We start from the raw sequence: 11,224 nt of genomic DNA on the forward strand, positions 1-11,224 counted from the left end.
TAGAATCTCAAATTTGCTGAAAGTCAAAATGTGAAGTCCACTATATACTATTTATACATGATCATGGGTGGGCTCTATTGCATTTTACTTCAGTCATGTACTGTTGACTCATTCAATCAAATGCTTTCAATTCAAGGATTGAAAAAAAGTACTTTAAATTTCATTGAGTTGACTTGAAAATGGACCCCAATCCTGTACACCACATGATCACAGCATTTTATCATTGATCATTAACCTTAGTGACCAATATCGCAAAAGCTGAATATATGTCACAAATCAGCCCTACGTTAGAGCCGACCCCAGCCTCGACCACACCTGTAGCTTTCATCCTCACGGGGCTATATATCACTCTGACACTCTGTCATTTTACCAGAGAAAAGGTAGTATTATGTAATAGCATCAGGTAAACCTGGAACTTAGCTTTGTTTGAAGTTCCCAGTACTCTACAGTATAGGCATTATTCTAACAGATAATGATGGACTGGACCCTCACATTTTATTTAACCTTTATAAGGGAGTCAAGCTGAAACCAAGGTCTCTTTTACAGATGAGCCTGATGAAGGAACCAAGGTCTCTTTATTTGATTGACTATTTGGCTGCCTTTGTGTGTCCGTCATCGTTCGGAAAGGATTATGCTTTGGAAATGACATGCATTGCACGCCAACTTATGTCTTGGTATCTGGGAGCCTGACCCTTTTCATCTCAACAACAAAGGCCTTTCCTTCAACTTGACTGGCACAAAGCATGGTTGTAATACAATTATATCATCAGGGAGACATCTTTTGAGACCTCATGGTCAGGTAGTTGTAAAATAAGGTTTTTAAATGTATTTTTAGCGACCAGAAAAACACTTCTTTACCTGGTTCTCTGACCTGATACCAATCAAAATATGACATATTTCCCAGACATCTCGATGCCATCATGAACAAATATGTACAGTATTTTGGGTGTAATATTGTCTGACGTCTTTTCAACCAGAGTGTGCAGTTTGTTGCCTTACCCAATCAACCCTGAGGAACTCCCAGACAGTCCATAGGCTCCCCAGCCTGAGGAAACTCCCTTAGCTAGAGGCGTTGAAATACAGTATTACAGTATTACAGTATTACTCTGCATTGCAGGGGCGGTTCCTCCTGCAGGCAGAGGAGGGTCGTTAGTGATTGGAGCTGGCGTGATTGGAGCCACCTGGGCTCAGGGTATTAAACTGCTTCACTAACCACTCTTCTCTCTCTCTGCTCCTACAGGTATGATCCTGTTTTGTTTGTTCCTTTGTAGGTTTACTTAGTTTCCACTCAGTCATGCTCACACGCACAGATTCATGCATCCAAGCACTTTACATCCACCCTACATTATGACATTTCCACACCTCATTCCTTTTTCTTTGTTTAAAGTTAATAGTTTTTGGTTGACAATAAAGAACCTTTTGATTGGCCTATACCTGTTGTTCATGTCCCCTCATGTTTGCCACAGGCTATGAGCCGGCCTGTGACAGTATGACAAAAATAACCTCTGAGAAATGGTGTAATCTTACAGGATATTCCATCCTCCCCCCACTGTCTATGGTCCTTTTCTCAACTCTGAGAGGCAAACCTGAAGGTTTTATCGTAACTCTCACTGGGTGGGGAAAGTATCATTGTTTCCATAGCAGTTGTTGTGTTTTAGGGGTAGTTAGGACTAGTACAACTAGTGGAAGTCCATTTCAGTTGCATTACAATGCTTGTTCTCTGTCCTCATTTCACTTTTGTCCTTGCTGTCTTCGTCTTTCAGGCTTCACAACACGATGCATCTCAGACCTCATCTATTGGTTTCTCTGCATCTCGTACGATTATGACGCTGTTGTGGTGAAAATGACGGTAATGAGAATCACGATCATATGGATTGCATTTACATAGCACTTCACACAAGGCCTAAAAGCACTTCACTGTGCGTTGTCATCCCGTCCACAGTGAGTTGAGAACATCAGCTCCATTGATATCAAAGTGGGTGACTTGATATGGAATGACTTTGAAACCTTGAGGTGGGAAGGAGATAGATCCGACCCTCAAACTTGCAATACACACACACACACACACAAACACACACACACACACACACACGCACGCACACGCACACACACACACACACACACACACACACACACACACACACACACACACACACACACACACACACACACACACACACACACACACACACACACACACACACACACACACACACACACAGACCACATCTTTCAGTTTAGTCACATTACTGTGCTTCCCCTTTTAATGGGAGCAGCATGTCTCTGGTTGGGCTGCCAGCTGAGAGCATTCCTCCCTGACGCAGGGAAGGAGGCCTAGACAGGGTGGGGGAGGAAGGGATAATTTGAACCAGCTGCCAGGGGAAGTGATCTCCTGCTTCGTCAAACAGAGACCTCCTCACCAACTAACAGCCTGGGAACCCTAGCCTGGGTCCCAACATAAACCCAGCCCCTCGTATCTGCATCCTCCATCCACATCTCTGCGTCTGGGCTTTCACAGACGGTCAGGGTGTTTGGGAATAGTCACGTCACATATGTCACCTTATCAGATAGTGTGCGTGTATATACAAAAGTTGCGAATGACACAAATATACATTTTCACAAAGTCTACCACCGTTTGTATGATGGCAATTTGCATATACTCCAGAATGTTATGAAGAGTGATCAGATGAATTGCAATTGATTGCAAAGTCACTCTTTGCCATGCAAATGAATTGAATCCCCCCCAAAAAAATTCCACTGCATTTCAGCCATGCCACAAAAGGACCAGCTGACATGTCAGTGATTCTCTCGTTAACACAGGTGTGAGTGTTGACGAGGACAAGGCTGGAGATCACTCTGTCATGCTGATTGAGTTCGAATAACAGACCGGAAGCTTCAAAAGGAGGTTGGTGCTAGGAATCATTGTTCTTCCTGTCAACCATGGTCACGTGCAAGGAAACATGTGCCGTCATCATTGCTTTGCACAAAAAGGGCTTCACAGGCAAGGATATTGCTGCCAGTAAGATTGCACCTAAATCAACCATTTCTCGGATCATCAAGAACTTCAAGAAGAGCGGTTAATTTGTTGTGAAGAAGGCTTCAGGGCACCCAAGAAAGTCCAGCAAGCGCCAGGACCATCTCCTAAAGTTGATTCAGCTGCGGGATCGGGGCACCACCAGTACAGAGTTTGCTCAGGAACGGCAGCAGGCAGGTGTGAGTGCATCTGCACGCACAGTGAGGTGAAGACTTTTGGAGGATGGCCTGGTGTCAAGAAGGGCAGCAAAGAAGCCACTTCTCTCCAGGAAAAACATCAGGGACAGACTGATATTCTGCAAAAGGTACAGGGATTGGACAGCTGAGAAATGGGGTAAAGTCATTTTCTCTGATGAATCCCCTTTCCGATTGTTTGGGGCATCCGGAAAAAAGCTTGTCCGGAGAAGACAAGGTGAGCGCTACCATCAGTCCTGTGTCATGCCAACAGTCAATCATCCTGAGACCATTCATGTGTGGGGTTGCTTCTCAGCCAAGGGATTGGGCTCACTCACAATTTTGCCTAAGAACACAGCCATGAATAAAGAATGGTACCAACACATCCTCCGAGAGCAACTTCTCCCAACCATCCAGGAACAGTTTAGTGACAAACAATGCCGTTTCCAGCATGATGGAGCACCTTGCCATTAGGCAAAAGTGACACAAAAGTGGCTCGGGGAACAAAACATTGACAATTTGGGTCCATGGCCTGGAAACTCCCCAGACCTTAATCCCACTGAACGTGTCAATCCTCAAGAGGCGGGTGGACAAACAAAAACCCACAAATTCTGACAAAGCCCAAGCATTGATTATGCAAGAATGGGCTGCCATCAGTCAGGATGTGGCCCAGAAGTGAATTGACAGCATGCTAGGGCGGATTGCAGAGGTCTTGAAAAAGAAGGGTCAACACTGCAAATATTGACTCTTTGCATCAACTTCATGTAATTATCAATAAAAGGCTTTGACACTTATGAAATGCTTGTAATTATACTTCAGTATTCCATAGTAACATCTGACAAAAATATCTAAAGACACTGAAGCAGCAAACTTTGTGGAAATTAATATTTGTGTCATTCTCAAAACTTTTGGCCACGACTATATCACATAGTCCCGCTCCTAAGCCGAGAAGTTAGTGAAGTCAGAAGTCTATAACATGATATCAACCCAAATCTAGTGAGTGTGATGATTATTGGTGATAACATAGACTGGTACCATTCAGACTCTCATATACTCACCACAATAATGTTTTGACTCATTTTAATCACCATCTTTGTTGTACTGGCATTGTTGACTGGCACTGGCTATCACCAAGGAGCACTCTTCCCTCTATGGTTAGATTGATACGGTTCTGATACTGAAGACTGGGAAGCTGTCCAAAGTCATCAATTATGCATATAATTAATGTCATTTTAGTGCTCCAACACCTTGCACCAGAATGTTTTGAGTGTTGGGGTGAGGAGGGGTTCATGATCCATTACCAGGGAAGTTTTCCATATATTCAAAAAAAGGTTGCCATATCTTAACCAAAGTACCTAATTTGTTCCGTAGAACAGGGTTTCCCAAAATAAATGTAATAAGAAAAACAAACATTTACAAAATATGTAAGTATTGACAGGTTAAACACATTTTGGACAAGGGATCTTTGGGAATTTTTTTGAGGGTGCAATACAATGTAGTATTATACAATTTATGTTCTTAATTTACGTTCTTGCTTGTATTAGTTATTTTTATTTTGTTGTGTGCTGAATTATATTGTTCTGTATATGTGTATGTTTTATTATTCTGTTTTTATTGTAATGTATACAGGGCTCTCTTGTAAAATATATTTTTAATCTCAATGTGACTCAGTTTAAAAAAAATGGCAAACCACAGGGATATTGATACGTCACAGTATCAATTATTTAAAAAATCTACTAAATTCCCCAAATGTTGTTTTTGTCAAGGCTCAGCAGAAGACCCAAATGCAGACAGTTTCAAAGTAACAAAAGTTTATTACAAAAACAGGGGGGCAGGCAAACGACAGGTCAGTAGTCCAGAGCAGAGTCCGAAAGGTACAGAACGGCATGCAGGGTCTGGGCAGGCAGAGATCAGTAATCCAGGGTGATGTGACAAAGGGGACAAAACGACAGGCAGGCTCGGCCGCAAACCTGAACCTATAGGGGAGGGTCCGGGTGGGCATCTCTCGGTGGAGGCTCCGGTGCGGGACGCAGACCCCGCTCTGCTTGAGGCTCCCCCCACTTCCGTGGAACCGGACCGTGGATCGTCGCCGGAGGCTCTGAACTGCAGACCGTCGCTGCAGGCTCCGGACTGGGGACCGTCGCTGCAGGCTCAGGACTGGGGACCGTCGCTGCAGGCTCCGGACTAGGGACCGTCGCTGCAGGCTCCGGACTGGGGACCGTCGCTGCAGGCTCCGGACTGTAAGCCGTCTCAGGAAGTTCCGGACTGTGGGCCGTCTCAGGAGGTTCCGGACTGTGGGCCGTCTCAGGAGGTTCCGGCCTGTGGGCCGTCTCAGGAGGTTCCGGACTGTGGGCCATCGCCGGAGGTTCCGGACTGGGAACTGTCACTGGAGGCTTGGTGCGTGGAGCCGGCACAGGACTACCAGGCTTGGGAGATGCACTGGAGACCGGGTGCGTGGAGCAGGCACAGGGCGTACCAGGCTGGAGAGACGCACTGGAGGATGGGTGCGTGGAGCAGGCACAGGAAGTGCCGGGCAGGGGAGACGCACTGGAGGTCTGGAGAGTAGAGCTGGCACAACCCGTCCTGGCTGATGCTCACTTTAGCCTGGCAAGTGCGGGGCGCTGGCACAGGACGCACTGGGCTGTGAAAGCGCACTGGCGACTCAGTGCGTAGAGCCGGCGCAGGATATCCTGGACCGAGGAGGTGTACTGGAGACCAGGAGCGCTGAGCCGGCACAACCCGTCCTGGCTGGATGCTCATTTTCACACGGCAAGTGCGAGGAGCTGGCACAGAACGCACCGGGCAGTGGATGCGCACTGGAGACACATTGTGTATCTCCGCAAAGCATGGTATCTGAACTGTGACCAACTCCTCATCGTAATTACAGGGAGTTGGTTCTTGTTCCCACCTTTGCTCCGCTCGCCACCCCGTGTGCCCACCCCCACACACACACAATTTGTTTGAGGCTGCCTCTCGGGTTTCCATCGTCTCCTTGATTCCTGGTCTCGTCGACGTTCCTCTCTCGCTGCCTTCCGCCTGCTTCCATGGCAGGGTCTTGTCCCCTGCCATTACCTCCTCCCAGGTCCAGGATGTCATCCACTCCCTTTTCTCCTGGGCCCAGGATCCCTGCTCCTCCTGGGCACGCTGTTTGGTCCTTTGGTGGTGAGATCTTCTGTCACGCTCGTCGTTAGAAGGAGACCAAGGTGCAGCGTGGTAGGCGTACCTTTTCTTTTATTTAAAATGACACCGGGAAAAAGAACAAAATACGAAAACGAACGTAAAGGTAATATGCAGTGCAGAAAGCAACAACACACAAACAAGATCCCACAATCACAGGTGGGAAAAAGGGCTGCCTAAGTATGATCCCCAATCAGAGACAACGAGAAACAGCTGCCTCTGATTGGGAACCATACTAGGCCAACAAAGAAATAGAATCATAGATATGCCCACCCAAGTCACACCCTGACCTAACAAAATAGAGAATAAAGAAGGCTCTCTAAGGTCAGGGCGTGACAGTAGTGTTCAAACTACAGGTGCAGCCCTGTATCATGCAACGCTGACTGACTGACTAGTATGAATTGTGTTCTTATATTATGAGGGGGTCTCTGATGTATTTGCTATCGAAAAAGGGGGTCCACAACAACAAAAATGTTCGGGAACCCCTGCCTTAGAATATGTTATTTTCTCTAAAGGAATGCATTTATTCATTTGCACGCTTTTTTTTGCTACACCAAGGGCAATCTTGGCTAAAGATGGCACAGGAGGGGATGGCTGCTGTCTTATCGGCTCTTAACCAACCATGCGTTTTTGTTTGTTTTTTCGCGTTGTTTGTAACTTGTTTTGTACATAATGTTGATGCTACTGTCTCTTATGACCGAAAAGAGCTTCTGGACATCAGAACTGCGATTACTCACCTCAGATTAGACAGTTTTTCATCAATGAGTAGGACGGGTGGGATATACTACAGACACCCGAGCAGGCCCATATCCCAGTCATTCGCTGGAGAAGGAAACTGTAATTTTGCAGAGAAAGAACAGGGTGCCTTGTGAGGATCAGGCGACGAGTGGCTAATCTGCCTTTGCCTTCCGTACTGCTAGCTAATGTTCAATCGCTGGAAATAAATGGGATGAACTGAAAGCACGTATATCCTACCAACGGGACATTCAAAACGGTAATATCTTATGTTTCACCGAGTCGTGGCTGAACGACGACATTAATAACATACAGCTGGCAGGTTATACACTCTATTGGAGGTATAGAACAGCAGCCTCTGGTAAGACACGGGGCTTAAGTATATATGTACACAACAGCTGGTGCACGATATCTAAGGAAGTCTCAAGGTTTTGCTCGCCTGAGGTAGAGTATCTCATGATAAGCTGTAGACCACACTATCTACCTAGAGAGTTTTCATCTGTATGTATTGTCGCTGTCTACATACCACCACAGACTGATGCTGGCACTAAAACCGCACTCAATGAGCTGTATACCGCCATAAGCAAACAGGAAAACGTTCATCCAGAGACGGCGCTCCTAGTGGCCGGGGACTTTAATGCAGTGAAACTTAAATCAGTTTTACCTCATTTCTATCAGCATGTTTAATGTGCAACCAGAGGGAAAATAATTCTAGTCCACCTTTACTCCACACACAGAGACGCGTACAAAGCTCTCGCTTGCCTTCCATTTTGCAAATCTGACCATAATTATATCCTACTGATCCCTGCTTACAAGCAAAAAATTAAAGCAGGAAGCACCAGTGACTCGGTCTATAAAAAGTGGTCAGATGAAGGAGATGCTAAACTACAGGACTGTTTTGCTAGCACAGACTGGAATATGTTCCGGGATTCTTCCGATGGCATTGAGTACACCACATCAGTCACGGGCTTTATCAATAAGTGCATCGAGGACGTCGTCCCCACAGTGACTGTACGTACATACCCCAACCAGACGCCATGGATTATAGGCAACCTTCGCACTGAGTTTAAAGGTAGAGCTGCCACTTTCAAGGAGCGGGACTCTAACCCGGAAGCTTCTAAGAAATCCCGTTGTGCCCTCCGACGAACCATCGAACAGGCAAAGTGTCAATACAGGACTAAGATCGAATCGTACTACACCGGCTCCGACACTCGTCGGATGTAGCAGGGCTTGCAAACTTTTACAGACTACAAAGGGAAGCACAGCCGAGAGCTGAAGAGTGACACGAGCCTACCAGACGAGCTAAATAACCGCTTTGCTCGCTTTGAGGAAAGTAACACTGAAACATGCATGAGAGCATCAGCTGTTCTGGACGACTGTGTGATCACGCTCTCCACAGCCGATGTGAGTAAGACCTTTAAACGGGTTAACATTCACAAGGCCGCAGGGCCAGACGGATTCCTAGGACGTGTACTCTGAGCATGAGCTGACCAACTGGCAAGTTGTCAGAACAAGAACAGATAACAACAGATAACAAGAACAGATATAGCTCTTTGTTCACTCCAGACCTGACTTCCCTTGACCAGCACAATAACATACATGCTTTCGGTGGTATTTACAATCGTGTGTATGTTTCGTGCTATGCCAATATGTTCCCATGTTATTTTGTCCACTTCCTATGGAACACTCGAACCTGGTCTCCTGGGATCACCGGACATGAAACCTCTGGACCTGGTTGGGGTTTTTGCCTTCTTTCCGCGAGGCTTCCAAATTCAGAGACTTATAGCCTCTGTCAAAGGGGACGGAAAAACTACGACAGGAGAATGGGAAGGAAACTTCCTGTCACGTCCTGACCATAGAGAGCTTGTATTTGTCTATGGTAGAGTAGGTCAGGGCGTGACTGGGGGGGTTTGGTCTAGTTTATTTATTTCTATGTTGGTTCTAGTTTATTTTTTCTATGGGGGGGTTTGGTCTAGTTTATTTATTTCTATGTTGTGTTCTAGGTTCTTTTTCTATGTTGGGGTTTTTGTCTAGTTTACATTTTCTATGTTGTGTTCTAGGTTCTTTTTCCTAGGTTGGGGTTTGTGTATGATTCCCAATTAGAGGCAGCGGGTCATCGTTGTCTCTAAGTGGGGATCATATTTAAGTTGTTGTTTTTCCCACTAGTGTTTGTGGGAGATTATTTTGAGTTAGTGTATGTTGCACCTCTTCGTCACGGTTTGTTGTTTTTGTTTATTCGTTTATTGTATGTCTTGCATGGTTTCACAGTTAACCTGTTACATCTAGGGGGCAGTAATTTCACGGCTGGATAAAAAACGTACCCGATTTAATCTGATTATTAGTCCTGCCCAGAAACTGGAATATGCATATAATTATTAGCTTTGGAGAGAAAACACTCCAAAGTTTCTGAAACTGTTTGAATGGTGTCTGTGAGTATAACAGAACTCCTATGGCAGGCAAAAACCTGAGATGCTTCTGTTCAGGAAGTACCCTGTCTGAACATTTCTTGCCCTTCTTTATTATCTCTGTCGTTTACAAAGGATCTCTGCTCTTACGTGACACTTCTCACGTCAACAATGGAGTCTCACAGCCCGGGAAAAACAGGAATGATGTCATTCAAAGCCCTGGCTGAAGCACACGAGAGCAAATGCTGAGTGGTCAGTCAATGGACTAAGCCTTAGGCGCGTGACACGCCCCGCCCCCGGCTTTCGGTTTTTTCCTCAGTTTACAGACAGGCAGATTCCCGGTCGGAATATTATCGCTTCTCTACGAGATAAATTGCATAAATATTGGTTTTAAACAGCGGTTGACATGCTTCGAAGTACGGTAATGGAATATTTCGAAATTTTTTGTCATATTTTGCGTCATGCTCGTGGCCGAGATTTAGCGTTGGGATAGTGTCTAGAACGCACGAACAAAACGTCGCTGTTTGGATATAACGATGGATTATTTGGGACCAAACCTACATTTGTTATTGAAGTAGAAGTCCTGGCAGTGTATTCTGATGAAGAACAAGCAAGGTAAGAACATTTTTCTTATAGGAAATGTGATTTTGGTGAAGGCTACACTGGGTGGGTGTCTAAATAGCTAGCCCTGTAACGCCGGGCTATGTACTTACATTATTGCAAAATGTGCTTCATCCGAAAAGCTATTTTAAAATCGGACATATCGAGTGCATAGAGGAGTTCTGTATCTATAATTCTTAAAATAATTGTTATGCTTTTTGTGAACGTTTATCGTGAGTAATTTAGTAAAATCACCGGAAGTGTTCGGTGGGAATGCTAGTTCTGAACGTCACATGCTAATGTAAAAAGCTGGTTTTTGATATAAATATGAACTTGATTGAACAGACATGCATGTATTGTATAACACAATGTCCTAGGTGTGTCATCTGATGAAGATCATCAAAGGTTAGTGCTGCATTTAGATATGGTTTGGGTTTATGTGACATGATATGCTAGCTTGAAAAATGGCTGTGTGATTATTCCTGGCTGGGTACTCTGCTGACATAATCTAATGTTTTGCTTTCGCTGTAAAGCCTTTTTGAAATCGGACAGTTTGGTTAGATAAAGGAGAGTCTTGTCTTTAAATAGCTGTAACATAGTCATATGTTTGAAAAGTGTAAGTTTTCGGATTTAGAGGAGTTTGAATTTCGCGCCCCGCCCATCATTGGATATTGGAGCAGACGTTCCGCTAGCGGAACGTGTAGATGTAAGAGGTTAAATAGAGATGTGGAACGATACACACGGTGCGCTTCGGTCTCAATCATACGACGACCATGACAGAATCTCCCACCACCAAAGGACCAAGCAGCGTGGTCAGGAGGAATGGACCTGGGAGGAAATCCTAGATGGGAAAGGACCCTTGAGGCAGGCCGGGGAATATCATCGTCCGAAGGAGGAGATAGAAGCAGCGAGAGCAGAACAGCGACGCTACGAGGAACTTTCTGTACAGCACTTTGAGATATCAGCTGATGTAAGAAGGGCTATATAAATACATTTGATTTGATTTAGCACGGCAACAATGGAAGCCCGAGAGGCAGCTCCAAAATACATTTGGAGGGGGGCACACGGGGAGATTGGTGGAGTCAGGGTTGAGACCTGAG

Source organism: Salmo trutta, chromosome 3, assembly GCF_901001165.1.
Source record: "Salmo trutta chromosome 3, fSalTru1.1, whole genome shotgun sequence".
Lineage (NCBI taxonomy): Eukaryota > Metazoa > Chordata > Actinopteri > Salmoniformes > Salmonidae > Salmo > Salmo trutta.